This window comes from Monopterus albus, unplaced genomic scaffold (genome assembly GCF_001952655.1).
Source record: "Monopterus albus unplaced genomic scaffold, M_albus_1.0 scaffold1.1, whole genome shotgun sequence".
Taxonomy (NCBI): Eukaryota; Metazoa; Chordata; class Actinopteri; order Synbranchiformes; family Synbranchidae; genus Monopterus; species Monopterus albus.
In genome coordinates, this window is record NW_018127881.1 from 1,806,506 (window position 1) to 1,833,037 (window position 26,532).

A 26,532-nucleotide genomic window follows, 5' to 3' on the forward strand; every position below is an offset into this window, starting at 1 on the left:
AGGTCACCAACTTTCTGCAGAGTACTTCATGTGGCCTTCAGATTAGCTCAAGAATTGTGTGTAGAGAGCTTCATGGAATGGGGTTCCATGGTCGAGCAGCTGCATCCAAGCCTTACATCACCAAGTGCAATGCAAAGCGTCAGATGCAGTGGTGTAAAGCACACCGCCACTGGACTCTAGAGCAGTGGAGACGTGTTCTCTGTGATGAATCATGCTTCTCTGTCTGGCAATCCCATGGATGAGTCTGGCTTTGGTGGTTGCCAGGAGAACAGTACTTGTTTGACTGCATTGTGCCAAGTGTAAAGTTTGGTGGAGGGGGGGATTATGATGCGGGGTTGTTTTTCAGGAGCTGGGCTTGGCCCCTTAGTTCCAGTGAAAGGAACTCTTAATGCCTCAGCATACCAAGACATTTTGGACAATTTCCTGCTCCCAACTTTGTGGGAATGGCAACTTTGCATGTGAAGGCAGGCAAGTGAATACTTTTGCCAATATAGTGTACTGTATGTACATCATTGACTAGAAAACTCACTGTTGGTATTAAAGGATTATAGTTTATCTGGCAGGGTTTTGATAGGAACATTTATATTATCCTACATTGAAGTAACAAGTTTGGATGCCATTTTAATTTTTAACCACTTTTTTTTACTATATAGATAATATACAATTTTACTATATTCATATTTGTAACCCTACTGTACTAGGTAATTTCCAAATACATTTTGGCATACAGAACCTGTAAGTTTATAAGTTTTCACTGGGCTACTTTTTCTTTCTTTTTTTATGCTTATAGTGTACTATTGAGTCCCCGCCCTGCTGAGTTGTTTTTTTGTCATACTGAAGGAACTGCTGTATCCTGGCCGTTTTGTTTGTGTGGCTTAATGCTGACATATATCATTCTTCCAGGTGTATATAATCTTAGTTAAAACTCAAGTCAGGCATTGGACCTAGTTCTGAGCTAGTTCTTGTTTGCCATCCTTGACTCACACATGACCTGTAGCCTACTTGCTGCAACAAATCCAACGCACCCTTTTGTATGAGTCGGGCTTCTTAAACTAATCCCTGCCCACTGTTTGACTCTGTTCACCTGCTGCTTCACAGTTCATCTGATTACTGCTATGACTTTTCTACAAACTCTTAGTGGTACCAAGCTCCACCGCTGCTTTTGCTGCTCATGTCTTATCTCATAGGGAAGCTAACTTGTCAAAGGCCTGGAAATGTAACTTAATAAATAACACAACACTGACTTTGTGGACAAAATAAACTGTGTTGGACCGCTGACTGCTGTTGCCACTCAGCTGCCCTGTTCAGAAGTCATTACTTGCACAGAATTTCCAATTCAAGTCACTTCAGGCCAGAGGAGCTGCACTAGACAACTTAGGACCCCTGAGACCAATTTCAAAGGATTATCTGTCCAAAGAAATTCCATGGAAAATGCTTCACCCAGGTAAGAAATTGTTACTTATGCTAACATGCCTGCTGTGACCTAATGCCGTGGCTCTGTCCATTTTGTGTTCGTATGCTTGGTTATATCTGCTGTGTACTGATGGGGACCTGCTACTGTACTTGTGTACATGAATGTCTTGTCTGCTGGTTGTATGTTTGATCTTGTGCTGCTGACACATAGCAATATTTGCTTTTGTAGGTATTTTGAAATGCTATCTTGTAGTTGAGGTTGTTTCCTTTGTTTATTGTTGTTTGTTGTAGTTTTTGCTTGGTTGGGACCTGCATTATGATTGTCTAGTTTAGATGTTGGAATGGCTTTTGTCTTGCATACAGCTTGCTCACATTTTTAATATTGGCTTCATGAGGCATTCTAGAAGCATAACATGTTTAACATGTGCTGCAACATCAGGTGGATTGTTGTGTTAAGGTGTGTTTTTAACTACGGGTGCTGTGCTGGAGAATGGTCACATCCTATTTGGTGCTGCAGTAGTTGTAGATTAAAGGTGGCACTTTTGATGGGGCAGTTTATTATTGGCATACCTGCACATTTGCATGCAGTTCTGTAATAATCTCATGTGCTGGGGGTTACAGGGTTGACAAGGTCAGAGCCCAAGTAGCACCAAACATCAGCTTTGTACCCTGTGTTGGAGCTATTTTAAGCTGTATGAATATATTAAATTTGAGTATGTATCATCAGGACATAGTTGGAAAAAAAACCGCTGCTAGTCTTCTGTGGAGAACTTGCCTTGGCTAAAGGGAGACGTGTAACCAGTCCATTCTTTTTTCACATACATTAACCATGTCTATTGTGACCAGTATTGTACCTGTGCTTTTGAGATAAAACAAATTTTTATTTTTGATAAGTCTTATATACTGATACTTGAATACAAGACAGTGACATGTCCTTGAATAACGCTGATAAACTGCAAATGAACATGCAAACAACATTAACAAGCAGGATTGTTGGAGTTGCATCAAGATGTACTACTTGGAATTTTAAGACTTCTTGCTAGCTTTTTTTTATGTAAAGGAACCTTCTCTTTACCGTGTGGGTGGGGTGGGGCGTTAACACAATTTTTCTATTTCTTAGAAGCAAAAACGGATGAGCGATTAGCAGCAGAACAGATCATAAAATCACTGTGTAAAATGAATAGGTCCATAAGCAAGAAAAAGTGCAATGAAAAAGTACTCTTCAGTTGTAATTGTCATAATTGTACCCAGTATTACCCATATGGTACATTTCCCTATAATGTTGGTCATATATCAAAGCCTAAAAACTCTCCTCTGATCTGCCCTCTGCTGTTGCAGTAACACATGCGCACAGTTTCAAGTGAAAAAGATGATAAAATTCACTTCCCTCGGTAGCTGACCTGACAATAAATCAAGTCTGTTTAATGAGGAGAGGGATAAATGACAGTGTCAGCAATTAATTAGAAATGTATCTTCAGTCTGTCATATCTCTTGTGTGTGTAGATCGAGTATGCATGAATGTAGCCCTGTCATTTCACTACCTGTCATAATTGAACCTGGCAGAAGTGTTACAATAGTAGAAAGATCTAAATATAGACTGGAGGACGTGTCTGTCTGGATGTAATGATGTTCTAACTTGTATTTGAACATCCAAGCTACATTAATGTGCTGTAATGATCCTGTAATGAAACATGAGTGCTTCTCCTATAGTCTAAGAGGCATCACGTCAATGTGTGTGGATGTTGTCTGTCTGTACAATAACCCTAATCCCAGTCCTAATTATTTCATACAGCTGCACCTGCTGCTACTACTACTGCTGCTAATATCCATAAAATTTGACACTTTACTGTATGGACACAGTGAGGCATGCCAAAAATATAGGAATCAATATATTTTAAAAAATGTAGGAGAGGAGGAAACTTGCAGCATTTAACATGCCAAAAGACAAATGCACTAAATATTATTAAACACCCTGCTGGCCCACACATTGTAAATCATTACATTTTAGAGTGATGACTAGGTGTGAGGTTACAAGTAGTGATTATGGTGAAGGTTAGGGTAAGTCTCCAGGGAATGAATATAAGTCAATGTAATGTCCTCTGAAGTGATGTGTTTGTGTTTATGTACTTGTATGGCTATTGTGTAGACTAGTTGGGGGTTTATACTATGAGAATGAGTACATTTTGGCCTGTCCTCACTTTCTCATGCACCTTCAAGGGTGGAGGGTTAAGACATGGTTTTAGGTTAGGGTAGTGTAAGGGTTGGGGCTGGGCATTTAGTTGTGATGGTTAAAGGTACATTGATTAAGATTTTACACAGTCTTATAAATCAAGTGAAAATGGGCCAGGGGCTAATGTCTGCCTATAACATTTCTGATGTTATTCCAGCTTCTCTACAACGTGTTTGAAGAATCTGCCTTAACATTAGACATCTCTGGCACCTATTGAAGGTTATAAGAAGCGTTCTTTGAGTGTGAGCAGCCATTGTAAACATCCAGCCATCAAGGAGCACTTGGCACTTAAAAGTCCAAGACAATGGCCAAAACAGTGTTCTTTTGCATAGCGGGGCAAAGAGCCAGAACTAGGGTTAACATCAGTTTGGCTTTTTGAGATAGAGAGTGCTAAAAACAGCCACATCACTCAGGTTTGATTCCACTATGGTGTTAGCATCTGAAGCTAATGTGTTTTGGTAACATTAGCAACCTAGCATGGTCCATGAATTAAAATGATTTAAACAGGGGATAATTTGAGCTTTGTTTAACTTTATCACCAGAGCCCTAAGAGCTGTGACACTGAAGGTTCTAAAATGGAAGCAGATCACGTGACAATTGGAGCTTCAAATTGTTCCAAACTGTCTATTAAGATCCATTGTTTTGTGTAAGGGACAGCAGGATTTATCAGCAATTACTACTTTTAATGACTTGTACAGCTTTCCAAACTAATTCAGTGTTTTGTTGTGGATAGCTCAGCTAATTTAGCTGGTTTACTACGTACCTAATTAGCAAAGTGACCCAATATTTGAGAGAGACAGTCAAAAGGTTTCTAAAACATGTTTTAACACATTGCTACCTTAAAATGTCACAAGTATAATTATTGCTATTGATTTCAGCTTCTTACTTTGGAAGATAGCAGCCAAATCAATACAACTCTGTGGCGCTGCTCGTAATGTTTGGGACTATTCAGTGGTCCAGTGATCCTCCGTTACTGTAAAAAATGGTCTTCATGGAGTCAATGGCGATGTCACCACTCTTTGTTAATACACTCAGAGTGTTTGGGAGCGGCTTATGGTGTCCGTTTGTTGGCTGAAAGGATATTAGGGAATGGATTATATCAATGAATGTCCTCACAGAGATGGGACAAGTGTATGAGATTGTGCCTAGTATCTGAAAGTTATACCTGTTTTTATACAAGATTTTCTTTTTTTTACCTGTACCTCAAGTAAACAAATGATTTCACGCCTACAGGAAACCTGCAGCAGGGAGCCAATAATTGAGGCAGCAATGGGGGATTCTTTGTCCTGTTTTTCATAGTGTCAACTATTCTTATACTTTATGAACATGCTGCTGGCATATTTAGGAATGGATATAGGCAGGATGGTGCCTTGTATATTGTCATATTTTTAGTGGGATGTGCTGTTGTCTGGTTTCTTTCTGGCTTGCTTGTGTTGTGGTTAGCAGTGTGTATTGGTCAGCTCAGCATACTTTCATACAATTCAAATATAACTACCCAACCTATCTAGGATTGTTAAAAAAACAACCTATCTTTCTTTTACTTTTGCAACAGACACTTTAAGTACTGGTTTCACTTACTGTATATACTCTGTACTGATGTTGCAATTGCATGCTCAATGTGTAACTAACCAAGGGCACCAGGACATTGTTCTTCAGTGCAATAGCATTTTTTTTAAATTATTATTATATTTGCTGAATCATTATCATAAGTACAATAAACACTGGTTAGTTCTTTTGATTTGATGTTCCAGGGAGAGAAACATTAAAGTCCTCACTATCGCCACTGGATCAGTGGATCTGCCCAGAGCCTTGCAATGACAGCCACACTACCCCAACACTGCCTCTGTTGCCTTCTGTTTTGCTGCATGTCCTATTTACTTATTTATTCGTCCCTCCCATGACTCACTTCTTATCTCACCCATTAAAATTAATCCTCATCTAAAAATATCTACTCTTGCTCGTGAGAGAAGATGTCACTGAGGGGGAGATGGTCTCGCAATCTCTCTGCTTCGCACTGATAATTGTTCGAGTATTTGTGTGTTGAGAAAGTGCTCTAACTTCAACTTCTGAGGTAGAAATTTCACAAACACAACCTGTGTTTGTAAATCTGAGATCTTAATCACATGCTGCCATACTTTGTTGCCTACTGAGGCCTGACTGGGAATTGCATGTTTGCCTTAATGTTTGCTGTTTTAGAGGACTGTGTGGATTTGTTGACACAGTCACTAACTGCAGTTTAGCTCTATAGACCTATTTTATGGGTAGGGTGGCAGTTGGACGGGCTTAGAACAAAGCATACAACAGACATTTAGAAGGGGACAGTATGTTCAGATATAAAGCAGTCATATTTGAAATGATGGAAAATAAGTGGGGAGAATGTGAATAGTATCAAAAAGAGGCGACATAAGAAACAAAATTTTGCCATATTTTGCAAGCTCATTGGTAAACTGACGGCGGTCTGCTTGTGTGCATCACCCTCAACCTTAAAATTTTATACTGATAATAACACACTGAGGCAATGCAATGACAATGACCTGTGAAGCTGTTCAGGTTGGATAATAACTGTCCCTTTCTGTGTGTGTGTGTGTGTGTGTGTGTGTGTGTGTGTGACCTTGTGATTATGCCCCAGTGTGACGCTTTAGCTCAGCTGATTACCTGTCAGCAGGTTCTGTGCTTTTGACACAAATGCACACACAAATCAGCACCCAGCAACAAACGGTACCCACTGGGCAGGTCACTACACTATTGTAGGAAGCATATTGCTATTTAAAAGGAGCAGACACACACACACACACACACACACACACACACACACACACACACATAAAGGGCTCATGCAGGGTTTGGGACATAGATTGTCTATTAAGGAGGGTATTAGGAGAACATAGGTGTCTGACATTGAGACAGTTTGTGCATGATTAGTGCCTTTATGTTGGTGTCCAGTGATACTCAGAGAGAGCATATAGACATGCTCACCCACATTCATCATTCAGTGAACTCTCCACGAGCGGAGAATTATACCAGCAGGAGGCAAATTTGGAGGAACTACTGATTCTGAGTGTGTTATTTTCCTGCTCCTCACCTAAGTGGAAATAATGTTTTGGTCTTTACAGACAAGAAGTGATCAAACAGCTGAATGATTTGTCTCCTTGGAGTGCATGTTTTTGGGACTGAAAACTAGTTGAAAAGAGATTTATGACCCAGAAGAACTTTCATTTCTCGTGGTTGAGTTCTATTTTGGTCTCCTTCATCTTCACTTTATATGTCAGCATGTGTGATGAGCTCAGTAAACAATGTTATCCCTTGGACATTAAAAGCAAGAGCTTGGTTTTGTAGAGCGTTCATGAGTTCATTAACGCAGTCAGTTACAACATTTTGGCTGTTCATAGTGAGCATTGCAGTTTTATTAGTTTAGCAGCATGAGTAGAGAGATTTTCCTTAACCTGGACGTCTTGAAGTCAAGTCAAGATTTTTATTTGCCACGTATGCATAAACAGACAGTCTAGGCATATAGGAATTCTTGTGCAGCTCTCCTATGGAGTCAAGAAGGAGTGCGAAATAAGTATTCTCTAATGTTTTATCTATATACTGTAAATAATACAGCTGTACTGCATTTTAAAAGCCAGGATAAATAACAGATGCAATATCTTCCATGATGGCGACGTTGAAGTCATGGGACCACGGTGTAGTTCATTTATAGCCTACCAGTAGCTTTTTACTTCTGGTGATTGCATTATAAATAAATAAAAATTCTGACCTGCTACACTTTGTGAGGCATCCCAGATGCAGCATTGCTTGTCATCTACTATGAGATAAAATGATTGATTGCCGTGTCTGACACCATTTGTCCATTTTCATGGCCATCATGTCGGGCAGTTGTCGTGCTTCAATCATGCAGGTAGAACTGAACGTAACATGAAGCATTAATACAAATATTCATTACTATTATTCTTTTGCTTCGGTTATGATCAACACCCATCATACGTACAATAGCATATAAACAAGAATCGTCATTCTGTCTCATGTGATCTTGTAATAGTTTTGGTTCACAAGGTTACAGGGTTAATCCAGAGCTCCTGTAGTGGAGCACAAGGTGAGACCATGGGTGAAACTGAGGAAATGTGCAGGAAGACAGCAGGAGGTCCTGCCAAACCTGGTGCCCCTGGACTTGCCTGGAGGACCTTTAGAAGTCAGGACCCTTTTTCTTCAGGCTCTTGTAGTCTCTGTTGATGGCTACAATATACGGAAGGCAGGAGGAATATATTTAAATCTGTTTTGCTTAAATTAAATTCATCATTGCTGTCTTTAGCAGAGAATATATATATATATAAAAAAACAGGACTTTTTCTCCCTGTATTATAAACACAGACACTTGGATGCATGTGCTTAAAACACACTGCAGTTCTTTGTAGTTAATTTATTTTCCAGATTTCTGCCTTGCTGAGTCTTTTAGGACACAATTTTGCATATGTCATGGATAATGTATATTGTGTGGCTGCACGCATGTGTTCTGCATATGCCACAACCCTCCAACCATGAAAATCATTGACGGTGATTATTCTCTCCCTGTGTATTTTTCTTGATTGGTCTGCCATGAAAAACCTCCCCTCTCTCCCACTTACCCATCCTTGTTACGATCATTGTTTGGACTTAAGTGGAATTTTGATGCAAGACCTTTGCCTCGCTATAGAGAATTAAAGATGCTGTGTCCTGACCTTTTGTCTGCACCAGCTTTCATTCCACTGGCAAGCAACACAGCCCTGAAAACTTACTCTCTTCTCTGAAAAACATATCCTGATCTCCTCTTCTGGGACCCGTCAGCTGCTTGTTTTTCTGCTCTGTTTTTGGGTCAGCACTGGTAATACTGTCATTATTTTGTCTGGAGCTCTGGCCTTTTTCAAGAGGTAAGGCAAATTATTAGCAACCACTTAAAGCTCCTGGCTCCATCTGTTTTAATTTGTTTTGAAAGACACTTTGTTTTCCTTTGTTTGAACAGATGTGGAGGAAGCCAGGAAGCAGCCACATTTCATTTGACATTATTTTGTCAACATTGCCTTGTCCAAATCTATTTTGGGGTTTTGAGGCTGATGATGAATGCAAGATTTTCAGTGACTCAATAAAACGATGCTGTTCATGTCGAGATTCTGGCAGACAAACAAATTTGATGTGAGCAAGGAGGGGGTCATACAGTGCATGATGGGACTATTCACCTTGTACTGGTAGGATGGGTGGAGCTTGTACCAGGGGTCTGGGTTGTTCTTCTTGTCCCAAAGGCTGTAAATGTAGATTGGTTCAGGACATGGAAAATGATGAAAGGAAGAGAAAAGACAGGATGCATATCAGATAGGCTTGCACAATAAAGAAAAAGAGCAACGTAACGATGTAAATAACTGGGAGGAAAAAGTAGATGAAGGGACAGAAGGACAGAAACTAGATTCCGGATAAGGACAAAAGTTGAGGAAGTAAGAGCTGTGATTATGAGATGATGTGAACTCAGCCCAGTGACTTGGCAGTGCTCCTCTGTTCATTAAGTAAAGTCTGGATTTCACAACGCTCTGCTGCGACTGTCCATGCCTCCTCCTCCTCCCCTCACGGCAGCATGTCACGCCGCCAAAGCACAAACAAAGAGACAGAGAGACCGATGGCACAGTGAGGACATCCTCTCTCATCTCCCTGTTTCCACAAATACTGCACAGTCTGAGAGAGAGGCAGCCAATGACCACAGCATTCATCATAAGCTGGTGATGAGGTCAGGCTTGATGGCTGACCCTCAGAACAAGTGGTTCTGTGTGGCCCAAAATAGGATTCGAACAGTGCATATTTACTGTATGAGGGCAGCCACTGAGTTCAGCGTGTTTGGTAAAGCTTCTGAGATATGACAATTTAATATAGACAGCTGGGTTCGCTGTAAACTTAATTCAACATATGTAGCTGTGGACAAAATGTTTGTTTTTTTTAATACAATTTAAAATTCAGGGGACTCACTTGGATGGCAAGTTGTAGTTGGGGTTTGATAGCAAAAATGTAAGTCCATTGTCTGCTTTTATTAAATCCAATTAGGTTTTACTTTCAGTATTTGCAATAGAGCCCAATCTTTAACTTAACAGAGATATATTTATCAGAAAAAATGTTTTTGTGTACTGTGCATTACAGATTAGTAAGTTTAACTGTAAATTATCCAGCTCAATCTATTTCTCTTTAATTGCTCAGTCTTTGACCTTTAGAAACAACATTTTTACTCAGTTATTTATGTTTAGTATTTATTAGGGCTGTCAAAGTTAACGCAATAACACGTTAACGCAAATTCCTTTTAATACCACTTTTTTTGACGTGCGATTAATGCACACACATCTGTGCTTATGAACCTCGGCTCCGCCCTGTAGTTTGGGAAATCAAGAAACGTTGGAAGTTTAACAGGGAGATTCTGCCTCTTAAAACTCATGATGTGAACAACTAGATTGTTTCACTACATTCAATTTCCCTCTTGTTGAACTACAAAAACCTAGAGAGCATACAAATAGATAACTAAGTTTGTTTTTGTCCTGGGGGAAGTTACTTATGAAATACAAGAGATTAATTTGCCTCTAACCTCAGCGAATCCGGGTTTGTTGCTGACCTGTACCCAGATCCAAAATGGGACAGGCTATTGGAACACAACCTCAGTGGCAGTTTTAAAAACTATAAAATTATATCTAGTCTCAGTTATCACAGGTTTGTAAATACACCCATCATCAAAGGTAAGCTGGAAGATTACTAAAATGGCAACAAGAGTAGGCCAACAGAAGGACGTACATGACAGACAGATCAGAAAGAGACTGGCCCCTGAGTCAAGAAGAAAGATTGGGGGATTAATTGAGGAAAGGATAGGAGAAATGCCTTAATGCCAAAAGACATATGAAGGTAAACAAACAAACATATTCTAGTTGTTGGTTGTGATATGATGAACATACGTGTGTGTGAAATACACACACACACACACACACACACACACACACACAGGTAGTTGTTATTCCTGTTTTTCCTCTCACTGCCCTCCTCCATATGCATGAGGCCCAGGCCATGTCTGAGGCAGCTCACTGTCAGCTTGGGTTGAACGGGCAAGGACGTGGTGGAAGAGGAAGCTGCTGCATCTCTGTGTGTGCACATAAGTGAGCTTACACACCCAGTCTGTATGCTCAAACATGCAGACACAAATATGTGTGTGGGCTCGCACACACACAGGCATTTTATTTGATGTCCTGAGCAGTGATCAGGATAGGAATTAAAATAAAGCGCATTAGGTGGACGGGGGAAAATGTGATATGTCATTTTTAGACACCCACACCTTAAGTGTGACGGTGCTCGCAATGAGAAGCATCTATTCATCAACACTACACTACCATACATTTCCTACTTCTTATGTGATGCTCTATGTAGGAGACAGAGAGATACAAGAAGAGGGAGGGCGAGCGTCACGCCACTAGCGAACAGCTGTTCTCAGCCCACACAGATCTAGTAGAGCTGTAGAGAGATGACAGTTTGATCAGGTTGAACTGAAGGATGTCTCTGCTCAGCTGTATCTAGTCATCTGTCTTCTGTCTGATTGCGTTGCCACTTGCCTTGTTGTTGATTAGGAAAATGTCTGCTGATAAAAATGTGATATTTTCTACCTAAAAGCTCCAGAAGAGAGATGAAGAATATAGCCCTCCCTCAGCTGCGTGTTTAAAATGTATTTAAACTGAGAACATGGTGAGAGCATGGACTCACTGCTGGAGACTTTAACTCAGATCAGAAGTGTCAAAAAGTTTGATAGCAAGCACGAGTGTATGTGCTGTTGGTATTGTAAAGCTTATGAATATGGCTGCAACTAACAGTTATTTTTATTTCTAATCTGCAGATTATTTTCTCAGTTAATAAAATGATGAATGATGAATCATTATCTTTCAAAAAATTGACAATATATGACAATATCCCAGAGGCAAAATCTTCAAATTGCTTGTTTTATTCAACCATCAAGGGCCAAAATGACTTTCATTTCACATGGAAAATGAACAAATCCTCACATGAGAAGGTGAAATTGGTGTTTCTGCTTCAAAAAAGGACTTAAATGATTATTCAAGTATTAGGTTAGATGCAGCTATTTTTATTTATTTTTTAACAACTAATGATTAATTGACTATCTCAGCTCACTTCCTTTTGCATAGTTAAATGATTTTGCCAACATATTGTCACAAATTGGGGGGGTATCACAATTCTGCATATAGCAAAGTAATTTGTTTTTAATTCCTTGTTTTGTCTAAAAGTCAGACATTGAATTTGCAGTGATGAAACGTCTCGTTGGCTCTTTATTGTATTCAGCAGCAGTTGTCTTGTACTGTGCAGTGTGCTCACCGTGCAGGGTTCTTGTTTGCTATATTCTTCTCCAAGTAGGTTCACTATGATCTTTTCAACTTCTTCCAGTGTCCAGTCCTTCTAAAAAGTTCATACACGGTGCACACTCAGTTCTCATTGCATATGCACCCAGAAACATACATGAACACACACATGGATACATACTGTACAGTACACTGACTGCAGGCTCTCAGCTTCGATCTGAAATAAACACACACATGCGCAAACACGTGGAAGCAGGTCAGCTTTGATACACTGACACACACACACAGCCATGTTTTCATTACTTCAAAGGACACTACGTTTACTTGCATTCATTTCCTAATCATAATCAAAACCTGCCTAACACAAACCTTAACCCAAACCTAACGTTACCTTGACCTAAAATCAAGTCTTCACCGTCAAATTTCATATTTTGTGAGTTTTCACAACATAACTGATATGTTAATAAGCCAGGCCTATGTAGGGAGTGCCCTGTCTGGGTGCTGATATCTTTGTATCATGCCACACAAATGCTTCATCTTTCACCATGCAGCCTGACCGATATACAGTAGCAAGGATTCTATACACGCTGCGGTTTGATACTGTTGCTGCCCTTATTACAGCTGTGGCACACTGCCAAGCCATCCCCATCAATCCAGGAATTTGGGTCACCCTCAGCATAACTGAGCCAATAGAAAAAACAGCCTCAGTGACTTTCTTTCTACTTTTGTTTTATGACAGTAGTAAAGGAAATGAACATTTCACTAATTATGTACAGTCACAGTACTCATTTCAATCTGAATAGAAACTAAATAGCTTTAACATCCTGTGTAATAAAACAATCTGACATTCAGTGATTGGAACTGGCTCAGGAGTTTAATGTAATATTAGTGTTAATATTTGTTTTGGTAAATATTTGACGGTAACGTTTAATGTCTGACATGATCTGTTTGTAAAATATTACTGAAGAGCTGATCAGTTTTGGAATATTATACAATTTTTACTCTTTTCTTTTACCTTATAATTAGGTATTTAGTTCTTTAGAACTTTGTGCCTTTGGAAAAAATGTTTTGAGCATGAATGGACGTGTAGTAGATTTGTATAATGTATATTTATTTTCACATGAAGTAAAGTATTTCTTCCTTGTTATTTAGTGAATTCAAATTTGATAAAAACCAACATCCCATAAGATCATAGACATGAACAGACATTCGACATTTACAGTCAGGCCTTATGCATAAATCACAATATGAAATATAGAGCTTCATGTAAGAAATAATCCCAAAGCTCAGTAGATATAGGAATGTGATGCAACCTACCCCTGGATGTTTCTTTGCATGATGAAACATACTCTTAATCATCTTTATTATTATTCTGGAATCAAACCTGCCAAATAAAAATTAAGCCCCATAATGAGAAAAACTGAAAGCCGAAGCCAAATGAATGTTTATGTGCAGATTTATGATAAGAGCTGTTTGTGAAGTGCAGTAAATTGGCCAGTGCAGGAAAACTTGTTGCCAGTCACTCCCTGCTCCCTCCCACTGGACAAATGAGATGGTTAGAGTTGAGACTGTCCTAATCCTCATAATCACATCGGTTGAGGACACTGTATGTTTCCACTGAGGCTCATACTCTGTGTCCTAAAGTGTTTTGTTATCCAACAGCAAATCTGCTTTAGTGAAACTCAGACTTTTACTGAGGCATTTTCTCCTGGAGGTGCAGCTTGCTCATACAATGGTTTTGTTTAGACCTCACACCCACATGGATGGGTTCATGTTGCATTGTCATTTACAAAATGACAAGCCGCTGCTTTTTATGGATAACCATCACTCTAACATTTGAAAATCATTCCCCAGCAGCCACAAAATGTTGCTGCTTTTGCAGAGAATCTTGTCCAGTGTAAAGAGAAGCAAAGTAATAGTAGCATCCAACGTGTCCCTTGGGTCGACACCTTTGTCCCAGACATGATAATGGCAATTGATTGGTTAGTGATGCAGAGCCTGCAGACCTTTCAGGTTCCTTAAAAGCACTTTGCACTCTAATGTAATTAACACCAAAATTCAAAGCTGGGCAGAATGTGCAGATCATTACTATTCCTTACAGAAGGTACAGTATCTGGTGTGTTTTCATCATTTATCATGCTTAAGAGGATGAGGCAAAGTGGTTGCATTTTTGCCAGGCTAGTCAGTTGGTGATGAGCCCTAAACTGAAAAATCTCGACAGTTTTGCGCATTGGTATTCATAGTCCCCAGAGGATGAATTATACTGGTTGATATTTTTGTATTTATTGTAATTGTATGACAGTGACATATGGTACAGATATTCATGGTGCCATGATGAATTGATGAGTCCGAATGACTGGTGATCCCTTGTTTGTTTGTTTGTTTTATATCATTAACAGCAAGTTAAAATTTTCACTTTTCCAGCATACAGTAATATTTCAGATTTTTGTAAAATGTACCCTATTGAGTTTGAAATTGTTTTCCAATAGGCGTACTTTTCTGTGCTTGTGTTCTTGCGGACTTGTAAAACATCATCAGTCACAGCCCAAGTATGCTTCCTATTCAAAGTCTGCATCCAGCCAAGTATGAATGAATGTCACTTTGGTCAACATGCAAATCCTCACACTGACAATTCACATGTTGACATTTGGCATGTGTTTTTATTTACGCCGGATGCCCTTCCTGATGCAACCCTGACTCGAACCCGGGCCACAGCGGCGAGAGCGCTGCAGCCTAACCACTAGTCTATCAGGGAACCTCTGCCTCCAACCAAGTACACATCAAAAAACCACAAGTGTTCTTGCTCTGCCCATTATATTGATGATGCTTTTGGAGCTGACTTGTGTGGACTTGGGGTATCCCAGAATGCACTGTGTGCCAGCTATCGCAACTTGTACTAGGCTCAAAGCCGTCAATTGATAAAAGTAATGCTGTTTTTTGTTTTTAATTTAATTTAATTTTACATTTTCTCTGGCATTTATGGAGATTACCGGTATCTGCTAATGGACCAGCTAGCTATAATTAGCAGGCAGGCACATCTTGTTCAGAGCAGAGTCGTCTGTCAGCAATGATGCTGGTGTTCCAATTGCCCATTGATAGTACCGCCTCTTCCTGTCCTTGGGAGTGTGTATTTAAAGTTTAAATTTACCAAGTCCAAACTCCCAAGATTGGGAGCACAAACTAGGAGTACTAGTTTGCAGTAGGAAGGATTAGCAGTAGGAAGGATTGTCATAAAGTCAGAATCTCCTCAGGATGAATGGTAAGGTCTTTGGCGATCCACTGAACTAGCATCATCAGGTCAAAATTTCAATATGTCCAGTTTTTGGGTACTATCACAAGTTTACCTGCAAAAAGTAAAGTAATATAACATTATAACAGCTAAATGTTAGCACTGGCATTGTGTGTACAGTATGTTAACATGTTGATATTAGCGTTTAGCTCAGAGCCTGCGGCTATAGACTCAATTAGTTTAACAACAACTTAAACTTTATTAACCTGTCCTTTTTAAGAAATGAACTTCAATGATCATATATGGAATTAAACAAATGTTGCCAATAAAGTTAAATAGGATAAAAACTACAGGTCAAGACCCTGTAGTAACTTTAGTCTAAACCTCATCTGTAAGGATGATGACACCTGTCATCCATATGTAAAGGTTCACTTTGCACAACCTCCACATTGTAAGATATGCACTATTTTCCCCAACTTTTTACAGTAATGTTTACTATATCAAAGTTATCCAATATTTAGGAGTGATTTATGCTGTGTGCCTTCATTCTGCAGCCTTGTGAGTCACCATAAGTTGTTTTACCTGATGTTTGTCAGTGGAAAGAATGCTATTTCTGTATACCACATGACAAAAGCAATGGGTGCAATTTTTCACCCAGCAAGGATAGCGAGATTGATGAAGGTTGATGGGGAAGGAAAGGTGTTCAACAAAAGAGGATGGGGGAGAAATGAGATGCATTAAGATGAAAGAGGAGAGAGAAAAAGTCAATATGTGCTCCCCCTCCCTCATCAGTCTTCTCCATTGTTCCCCCTAACAGATTGCAAGCAGAGTGTGTAAACCGGAGAGAAGTGCAATATCCAAATCCGTTTCCCACTGGTGTTATAGCTAAGAGGAAGAGTGGCTTTAATTACATTTTCTTTGCAAGAATGGATGCAGTGGGCTGGGCCTGTCTCAAGTCCTGACCCCACCCACAAACAACATGTACACTTTTCTACCCTTTGTCTGTTGTGTTCTTAAAGCAGCTCAAATCAATTTTCTGTAACTAACTTAAACATGGATTAAGTTTCCATGTGTAACACGAAAGGGGTCGCTCATAGTGATAAAACAGAGCAAGTGCAAACTGCATACACTTCAAAAAGAACTGTGTGCTCAGTAGTAATAAACCTTCTGTTTTTATTACCTGTTGCACCTGTTTATATTTGGAGAGGTAGAAATAATGCACTTTATTTTTAGTTGGTTTGTAAAAAAAAAAAAAAAAAAAAAAAAAAAAAAAAGGAGTTTAAATATAAAATTTTTATTGCAATTTAATATTTCATTTAAGAAAAATGACAAATGTCTGTGTGTGCCATCAGTTATAGTTCTTAGAAAGAAAATTGAAATCGTTAGGTCAGACTTTTAGAACACTGGAAATCTGAATGGGCAAAGAGAATCACAGTTAGTGCATCTGTAGTTCACAGTTGTTTCCACTGCTCCCACATGGCCACAACGTCAGGTATTGGATGTTTAAAGAGCTGGTATGATGGAAAATTAAAATAATAATAATTTGTTTTGAGAGGATGGATGAGGTCTTCCTCTGCTGTCAAATTATTTTTAATTTAATTTTGGTATTACCAGAAGTCCCATAAAGATCAAGATCTATTCTTCAATTAATTACTAAACTTTGTCTCTGCATTTTTTTTTTTAAGTTATTTAAAATTTTGAATTTTCCACCTCAAGACCAAGCAGTGTTGAAACTGTTCAAGTTGTAATGTCACGTGTGGGTACGTGAGATTAGCCCACCCGTTGCACAACACCAACACTGAGAACTTATGGAGTGTTGCTCACCAAGAAAGCTACGTTTGATTAGATTTGAAAAAAATAACTTTGTTAGGAAATTTAAACATGACCCTACCATTCTAAAATATCCATAGCTTAAATTTCTTTACCACTGTGCCAGAGTTCCAGCGTGGGGCCGAGCCGTTTTAGATTTAAAAAAAAAAAAAAAAAAAAAAAAAGATAATTATATATCTAAGGAATATATTTTTAACTGTAATGTAGCAAGAGTATGGCTGTATTTGTTTGTATCCAGCCATAAGGAGCCCTACAACAGCAGGTCCCTCTCCTTCCCATTCAGGACCAACCTGTGGTGCATGTGTTACCAGCTTACACAATTTAGAGATCAACCATAGGAGCACTTGCATTATTCATTAGGCCCTATTCTGATTGGTTGGGGGTGAACATAAGTCATCACCTCTAGTCAGTTGGAGTAGGTGCTCGTGAATATTTTATATTAATAATGTCAAAAACCGCCTGTTAGAGGACAGAGGGGAATCGGGATTGTTTGTAAAGATGGATTTAGAGAAATTTAAACAACTTTGAGTGAATAAAATGTCACGGATAGAATACATTTAATAGTTGTAAAAATTTATCAAAAGGGCCATAATACCAGCTCTTTAAAATGTATAAAAATGTACCTGTTATGTTCCCTTTTGTCTCATTTTCTGCCTGGTATCTTACAGTCTGTCACACAAACTGTCACACACCTCACATTTGCACAAATATATACCCACTTGGATAAATATACACCTTACTACAGTGCGGTCAGGCAACATGCTGTATCCTGAAAATACGCTACATGACCTGACACACACTCAGAACCCCTATAAATTTTCAAAAAGTTTTTCTTTCATTCCTTGGAGATTGGTGAATAGTCACAATTCCCTTAATCACACAATGGTAATACATCCGGGGAGTACAGAAGTCTTATCCAAAATGAGTTTGCACCCATGTACAAATAAGCAGTGACCCCCAACAAGTGATCCCACCAGGATAGCATAAGAATAATACATGGCTGTGTTACCGATTTCTCTCCCTGTGGTTTTGACTCATGACTGTTCAGAGATTGACTGTGATAGTGTTTATTTTGAATTTTGACCTCTATTTCCAGTTCGGTTATTGGACACAGACGGGACCAGGGTGTCACTATTAAATTCTAGTCCACATATGAAGGTGAGATGGGGCTGATCCAAATAAGTTATACTGTACTCAGTGTAACTTATAACACTAGGGACAGCTGTTGGATTCTAACTTCTATTCCTCAAAGCAGTATTTCAAATTCTTTTGTGATTGACCTGCACTAACCTTAAAAATGCTCCTAACATTTTGGAGATTGACCGTGTTTGAGTGTCACCTTCTTGTTTGGACTCCAAAGGAATATTTCACTTCATTTGCTCACACCACAGGAACACAGTCTTCCTGGAGAAATGACATGCTCTAAGGTGTTATTTCTCTTGCAACATCAGGTGCCACATGTGCCAAAGCTGCAGTTATCAGCCAAAAATGTTCAGTTGTTTAGTGGCACTTGTCAGTCCTCGTGTATGTTTTGGCAGCCACATATGGTTTGTGGAATCTTGTTGAAGTGGATACAGTTCCAATTTTTATAGGAAAAAAAGATCTTACCTGCATGATCTGTAGCTGGGGATATACTACTTGGTAAACTTTACAGCCAATGTATGTCAAATAACTAGCTGAATGTATTTCCTTAATGCAAAATATTTCCTTTGGAATGAACATTGTTTTCTCACTCTTCATGTTTTATTCAAATTTAGTATGAAGTCAGTAACATTCAGCAGAACATAACTGCTACATACCCATTTCAACAGCTTTCTGTGGCTGCTGGCTACATACTGCTATGGATAGAATGTGGCAATAGATGTAGAGAGGGATGAGGATCTGTTTTACACTTTATGGCAGTTTGTTTGAATTACTGTATGGAACAACAACATGATAAATAAACATGCAAGGAGCGCTGTGGATTTCTCCAGTGGGTATACTTTAAAAGCAAATAGTGCAGAGGTATTATAAAGACAGCAGAAACTTGTGGTTTTGTAAAAAAAACAAAAAAAACAAACTGCAGCAGCCACAGAGGTCAGTGTGCAGAGAACATTTCAGCACAAAGGCCATGAAATAGGCCACAAGACCAGTGAAGTAGGATGTGATGGACTGAGAAACAAAATGTGGCAAAGTTTCCTGCCAGAATCGAGTTCATTATAACCAAAAAAAAAAAAAAAAAAATCTGTGTCAAAATGTTTGTTCCAGCTGTTTAAATATCCCATCTTGGTCAACTACATTTGGGGGATCTCCATTATAAGTTTGTTTACATCATGTAGAGGTTGATGTCAAGCTGAACAGGAATAGGTTTTGCACTGTTATTTGGACAAAACCATTTTGAAAGCAACGACAAAGGCTCTTGGAAATGAGCATTTTTCTGGCAGCTTACCAGTTATATACTGTATGTGTATATAAATATTTATATATATGTATATACTGTACGTGTGTGTGTGTGTGTGTGTATTAACGTGAGCTTTACTTCTTTAAACACTCAGTTTAACTTCTTTTTCACAAGTCTTTGGTAAGAATCACAAAGCAGAGGATGAACACTGTATAACATCTGTGGGGAATTATCCATCTGTGAGTGATTTTATTTCAATTCCTAACAGTCAGTGCACATATAAGAAAGTTGTAGCTAGACTGTGGCCATCATTATTTTGCAGTTTCTTCAAGCAGAAGGTGGAAAAGGGAGTTGTTCGTAAAGCAGAAGGCATTTCAACTAATAGCCATGTGTAAATGTGAGCATGAAAACAACACAATCTGTTTCCAAGTCTTTTTTCAAGAGGCATGAAAACTACCAATCACCACCACTGACAAATTGTTTCTGTACACAGTAGTGCACGCACACACACTGAGCTGCAGGTCCCATCCATCCTCACCACTGAGGTTTGGATGATGGTCACGACTTTGTGTGCCCAAACCTAGTCCCACCAGTTCGGCAATTGCTTTGATGCATTTTTCAAAAGGGCTGTGACATGAATGCCAAAACCATGACACTTCCAGTTCCTTCAGACAGCACACAGTATCCTCACCATTTCTCCTTTGTCACATTTTCTTTGCAGTATCACAGTTTTTGTAACAATAACACAACTTCTGTAGAGACCCCTGTGCTGTACCTCCAGCTGACAGAATTGTGGCAGTGCCAAACTTCTGTTTGGGTACATTCTGTAACAAAACAGTTTCTCCCTATTCCCTCCTTTGTCTTTTTCTCTTTCTCTGTAAGGTTTTGTACTGTAGGTTAGACCCGGCTTTCTATAGTTTAGTGTTTATCCAGACCAAGGCAAAATAAACCAGGAATAGCTGAATAGTGTCTCAGTCACAATATTTAACTTAACGTTTTATTAACATTTTTGTGTGTCTTGTATGTTTTCCTGTGATCCCAGTCTGTCTTCTACTACTGCTAATTTTTATTTAAAGCCGCACTAATCAACATCCTAATATTTTCAGTGGCTCAAATGAGTATTTTCAAAGGTGTTTTCTTGTCATGTCAAATCCACAGAGAAAGGTCACAGAACTGAAAAGCTTTTTATTTTTTTAACTTTAGTGCTTAACGTTTTTTGGCCCTCTTACTGTCACAGCTGTTTTCAGTTTAATGGCATTAATGAACCCTCTGTATTGCCAAAATTTGGCACGGTTCCCGATTTCTGAATCACTGCTCACGTCCCAAATTTTCTCCAGCTTTTTTCAAATAGGTCTGGTGTGTGCACTCATTGACTCCCGTTTTCCTGGTGAGGAAAAACTATTTCTAAATCTGCAAATGTGCATAGTGAGAGTCAGGGACCATTTTGAGCTTCAAGTCCATCAAAAATGAGACTGTGGCACAGATATGTTCCAGTACGCCCCGTTTCACTCGTCAAATGTTTTTCAGAGCTTTGCCTTGAATGCAGGTCAGTTGAAGACCTTTGCTGAGTCAAGCATTGTGCACTGGAGAAGCATGAAATCAAGTTTTGTTAGGGGGCTATTAGCAATGGGCAGTGATACAAAGTAATTAATTACATTTATTCAGTTACTGTACTGAAGTGCAATTTTGAGGTATCTATACTTGAGTATTTTCATTTTCTGCTACTTCATATGTTGTCTTCACTACATTTCAAAATGAAAGAGGGTACTTTTTACTCCACTGCGTTTATTTGATATCTTTAGTTACTTTTCATAATCAGATGAATAATACAACAGAAACTATCATCAAAAGACTTTAAAAATTCACAAGCTACCCAGCAGCATGTTACTGTAAGTCCTCCACATTAAATAATGTGCACAATAATTAAAATCCAATAATATGATATGAATTCATGTGTAATGTGCCATTCTGTATAATAAGTACTTTTACCTCTGGTATATTTTGATGCTAATAGTTTTGAACTTAAGTAACATTTTTATGCAGGACTTTTACTTAAGAATCTGAGTACTTCTTCCACCACTGGCAACGGGATATCATCTTCCTGGTCACAAGCTGGGAAACAGCATCTGGAAAATTACCATGAAAACTGGCAATGATGGTGGATTGGACTGATGCTGATATGTAGGTTTACAGAAATAACAATTATTAAATTGCCATATTTCTTGATCAGTGTGATAAATGTTAACCTCTCTAGGCAAAACAACAGCCTCTCCCAAACAGACAATGTCTCGCATGAGCACAGTGTCAGGATGAATGATGAAGCAAAACAAAATGCCGGTTTTGGTAGATTATTAGTATTAGTCAGCGGTTGACTGGACAAGTTAGTGACTGTAGCAGATTAACATAGAGGCACATCCAACAGCTAAAAGGGGAGTGAACAGTGGACATATGTTTTGCAGGTGGCCAGAAATGCTAATATTGCTTCATACCTATACTGTAAATATTCACTTTACAATGAGATAGAGTATTGTGCTTTTCAGCGTTTTCATTTAGCTTTAATTTTAAATAACCTTCAAATATAGTGGTATCATCCAGAACTGTGAAAGATGGTGGTGAAAGATGGTGAATTCATATTTTCTAAAAGGAAGAGTTTCACACCTTTACAGGTGCTGCATGTATTTGACACATTAAGGTGTATTAAGGCAAAGCATAACATGTTTCAAAGGTGAAGACGCTAAAGAAAGAAACCTATTCATCTTAATCTGAAAACTTTTACTTACTTAAAATCAATATATATAAGGTGTTTATTTCTAACAGCACAAATCATTATTCCTTTGCGGGGATCATCATATGAAGTACATAAAAAATGTCTGGTATTGTCAGTGGGGAAACTCTTCACCGGTAGTATGGATTGACTTGAGTGTCATAAATTCTGCCAAATAGTCTAATATCATAATATTAGAAGGCAATGTCCTAATCTGAATATGAGACGAATAATAGCTTTTCCTCCTTCTGTCTGCGGGTCTTGATGAAAACCTCATTTTATTGCCACAATCATAATGGAATTATCTCCAGGTGTGATGAGGGCATTTAATGAAATCATTACAAAGGGTCTTTGTGATGGGAGGCTGCCTTTTTTTTCTCTCTCTCCTCTCCAGTCTGAGTGATTATGTGTTTGTCACTCTGGCACTCGAACCATTTGTGTCTGGCATAAAAGCCTGCAGGGAGCCACAAGGTCTGATTGGGAATCTTGAGGAAAAGAAGAAGAAAAGACAAAAAATACGTTGGTCGCTGCAGTGCTGTATTGATGTGCATTTTCATGCCCTCAAAGCACACATAAAAATGTTTTTTCAATAAACACTTTGATGCATAGTTTATCTGCTGAGGCTACAATAATCTTTCTTTCTCTCCCTCTTTGTTTCTATTTGTGTGGAGCCTTCCGTTCTGTTTGTCTCACTTCCTCTTCCACTCAGTTCCTCCCTCTTCCTTTCTTTCCCTGCATGGGATCCGACTACCTTTTCCAGCTCGCTTACCTTTATTAACCATCATGCGACTTCACCCCCCCCAAGTATTTAACCTACCTCTGTAAATCTTAATCCTACTTTGCTAGTAGGGAGACTTGCACTATGGATGTTAAGTTTAATGAGCAGCACAGGCAAATCATAGTAGTACTGCCATCCATAATTCTTTTTGATTGAGTCCTGAATTGTAAAATCAATGTCTTCTTGCCCACAGTTCCCTTGTAGCTAATATTTCTTCATATGACAAAGCAACTTAGTTTCTTCCCTCATCAAGCAGCAGTGGCCAGAGGATCTATCATACATCAGCGTTTGATGGCAAATGTAACTGAAATTATTCATCTTTGTTGTTGTTATCGGCTTTACTGCTATGTTCGTTTTTTAAAATGAAAAGTCCACCAGTGTTTATTTATTACTGTTATTATGATTCAGACCCGAGGTCTTTCTGTATGGAGTTTGCGTGTTCTACCTGTGCCTGCGTGGGTTTTCTCCAGATGATCCGGTTTCCTCCCGCAGCCCAGAGACATGTTGGTTGACTGGCGACTCTAAATTGACCATAGGAGTGTGTATGTGGTTGTTTGTCTACTTGTCAACCCTGTGATAGACTGGCGACCTGTCCTGGGTGTACGCCACCTCTCACCCCATGTCAGCTGGGATAAAATAATTTTCATAAAAATATAAATGTACAATATACAGTAACACTCAGGCCACTGAATGTACAGTGAGCACTTTACTTTAAGTCCCTCTATTTAGCATTTTACATTTATAAACATTTAAGTGCTGGTTTATAACACACTGTAATGTAGTTGTAAGTGGATATGAATGTTTATGAATGTATTGTCAACAAATAAAATTCCTGTCGACATAAGTAGAGGCTGCTGTGTGAACAGATAACGAACAGTAAAGTAAGGATAGTAGGAGTGTAATGATCAGTAGAGCATAGTAGAACACAGTATTAAAACTATAAACCCTAACTAATACTGTAAGATAAAAGGCAAGGTAGCGTTATTTATATAGAGAGTTCATAAATAGGGACAATTCAAAATGCTTTAAAGAGGCAAAGAAAAACTAACAGCATTAAAACCAGAATAGAATAACTTGAGACAAAATGAAGATAAAAACAAATAGACAGTTAAAGGTCTGAAACACAATTATCCAGATGTTGCAGTGCAATAATAAGTTGTGAATGCAACGGATGAAACAAAAGTGTAGCATAGAAACCAGTCAAACAGAGGCTCAGGAAAACAGAGTTTTCAGTTTAGATTTGAAAGTGGCTGGAGTTGGGGCACATTAAAGGTCCTCAGGAAGTTGGTTCCGTCTTTGTGCAGCGTAGCAGATAAAAACAGCATCACCCTGTTTGGTTAGGACCTGAGGTTCTGCCAGCTAAGTGTCCTCATATCTGCATATATGCTAAACAGTGTAACTTCAAGTAAAGTGTTAACCTCGTTTTCCACATTTTTCTACAAATATTTTTAAATTCAGCAGCCCTTTGGCAGTGACAGTAAAATAGGAGTCTTTAAAACGGTTAATCACCAGCCCCAACTAAATTTCTACTTAAATTTAAACCCTGAAATCATCACACATGCTGTGTAATTTTTTTTATATAACTTAAAAATAAAGTAAATCAGTAGGCAGTTGAATGGCTGAGTCTTACTCTGCGGGCCATCACTTCAGCTGACACTGTGGGTGAGCAATGGTTACGTTCACAGTTGTTGTCAAGTTGTGATGAATAGCTCCACCTAACTACTCAGGAATAATGCTTAAAACAGAAAATTAACCCAAGCTGTGACTAGATGTATTAAACACTTGTGTTATGCCTGGTCAGCACTGACTCCAGTTAGCTCAAGAAAGGAAGGAAGGCAAGAAATGGGGGGAGATAAAAGAAGAGTGGGTGAGTAGCATTGGTATAGTGGCACAAAATCAAGCACTCAGCAGCTCCACAACACCCCATTAGTCTTCATTTTCAGCAAGACATGCAACAGGGCTGTTACATCTTGAGGAACAAACTAAAATTTATTGGGCCAGCCAGTTTGGGCTAATTGAAAGAAATTGTCTGCCTGTTTGCTTTCCATTAGGTTTGTGGAGGGTGGGGGATTGGGACCTGAGCTTTTTTGCCCTCTGCTCGTCACCTCAGCTTGGTTTCCTGTTAATGGTATGAACCATGAGCGCCCTCCACTGAGCAGACAGTCTGAGCTGTGGGAATCATTTAAGGAGGAATCGTTTAGGGAGGATTTATGAGCTGCATTCATTATGAAGTGTGTAGAGGCAAACGGATTTCGATCAGTAAAGGCAGCTCAGTAATGGTTTACAACACTGTCTGCACTTGCAGTGGTCTTGGTTTGCTTCTCTGCCAGAATGCAACACACTGAGTATGACTGATCATCTTGGCACTGTGATTTTGAAATATTGTTATAGAAGACATAACGGGACTTTCCATAATTGTTTGAGATTAGAGCTGCTTTTACCTTAAGTCATTAGGTAATGGCTATTTTGTGTCATTATTATAGTTTCCTAGTATTTGGAGACAGTTGTACACCTTTTTGTCTTGAAATTTGATGAGTTCAGTTTCCATTAGTGCCAAAGAGTACCTGAACAAAACATTATAAACCTAGCGTCAATAGCAGCCAGTGCAGCCAACCTTTACCGTCTGCTTGATGAGCAGACATCCATTGTCCCTCAGATGAAGCAGAACATTTAAATCTCTGAAGAATAATAGAAAATATATACAAGATAAATGTTGTATGTACTTTTGGCCATCATTACTCATCGGCATCATTGCTGAGATCTACAGACTGTGTGTTACCGCTGGGTGCACGTCATTTGATCCCACAAAGCTACATTCTAATTAAAATTTCACCTAACGTACCAACATTCTACACAAATTCTGCTTGTTAAATGCATCCATGTTGTTAACAAGAAGGAGTTGGAGAAAATATTTTCTGGCCTTGGCATCCCCACTGCTGCATCTGAAATGTCTCTCACACACACACACCCCGTGTATAGCATGTACAACATTCAAGGAGCTGGAGTTAGATAAACCAAAGGGCACGAGACTGCACAACAGCTGTAATTGGATAGTGTGAATAAATCTTTTGTGTAAACAAATCACTTTAGCCCTTCAGCCAAATCTGTATTTTAGTGTCTTTTATGTCTTGTGTAGTTTTGAAAACATCAAATCAAATCAAATTTTATTTGTATAGTGCCAAATCACAACAAAAGTCATCTCAGGACACTTTACAAAGTAAGGTCTAGACCTTACTGTTATCAATATTATTACATAGGGAAAACCCAACAAATCCCCCTTGAGCAAGCACTTGGCGACAGTGGGGAGGAAAAACTCCCTTTAACAGAAGAAACCTCCGACAGACCCCGGCTCTTGGTGGGTGGCCTTCTGCCTCGACCGGTTGGGGTGAGTGGATAGAGGAGAGAGAGAAGAAGAAAAGTAACAAGACACAACAAACAAGCAAACACTGATCAGGTTGATGTGGCCGGTGACTGCTCATCAGAAACATAGAGCTCCAGATTCAGGGCAACCTGTAGAAAGGTACAGGGAGAGAGAGAGGACACACTACAGGAGA

General features: G+C 39.0%; 1 long non-coding RNA gene across 1 annotated transcript in view; it reads left to right on the top strand.

Moving 5' to 3' along the window:
- The first annotated feature begins 1,100 nt into the window (after nucleotides 1–1,100).
- LOC109958989 (uncharacterized) overlaps nucleotides 1,101–26,532 on the top strand; it is a 53,387-nt gene continuing 27,955 nt past the window's right edge. Inside the window, exon 1 of the long non-coding RNA XR_002274751.1 lies at nucleotides 1,101–1,444. This is a non-coding gene — a long non-coding RNA (uncharacterized LOC109958989). The remainder of the gene's footprint in view (nucleotides 1,445–26,532) is intronic.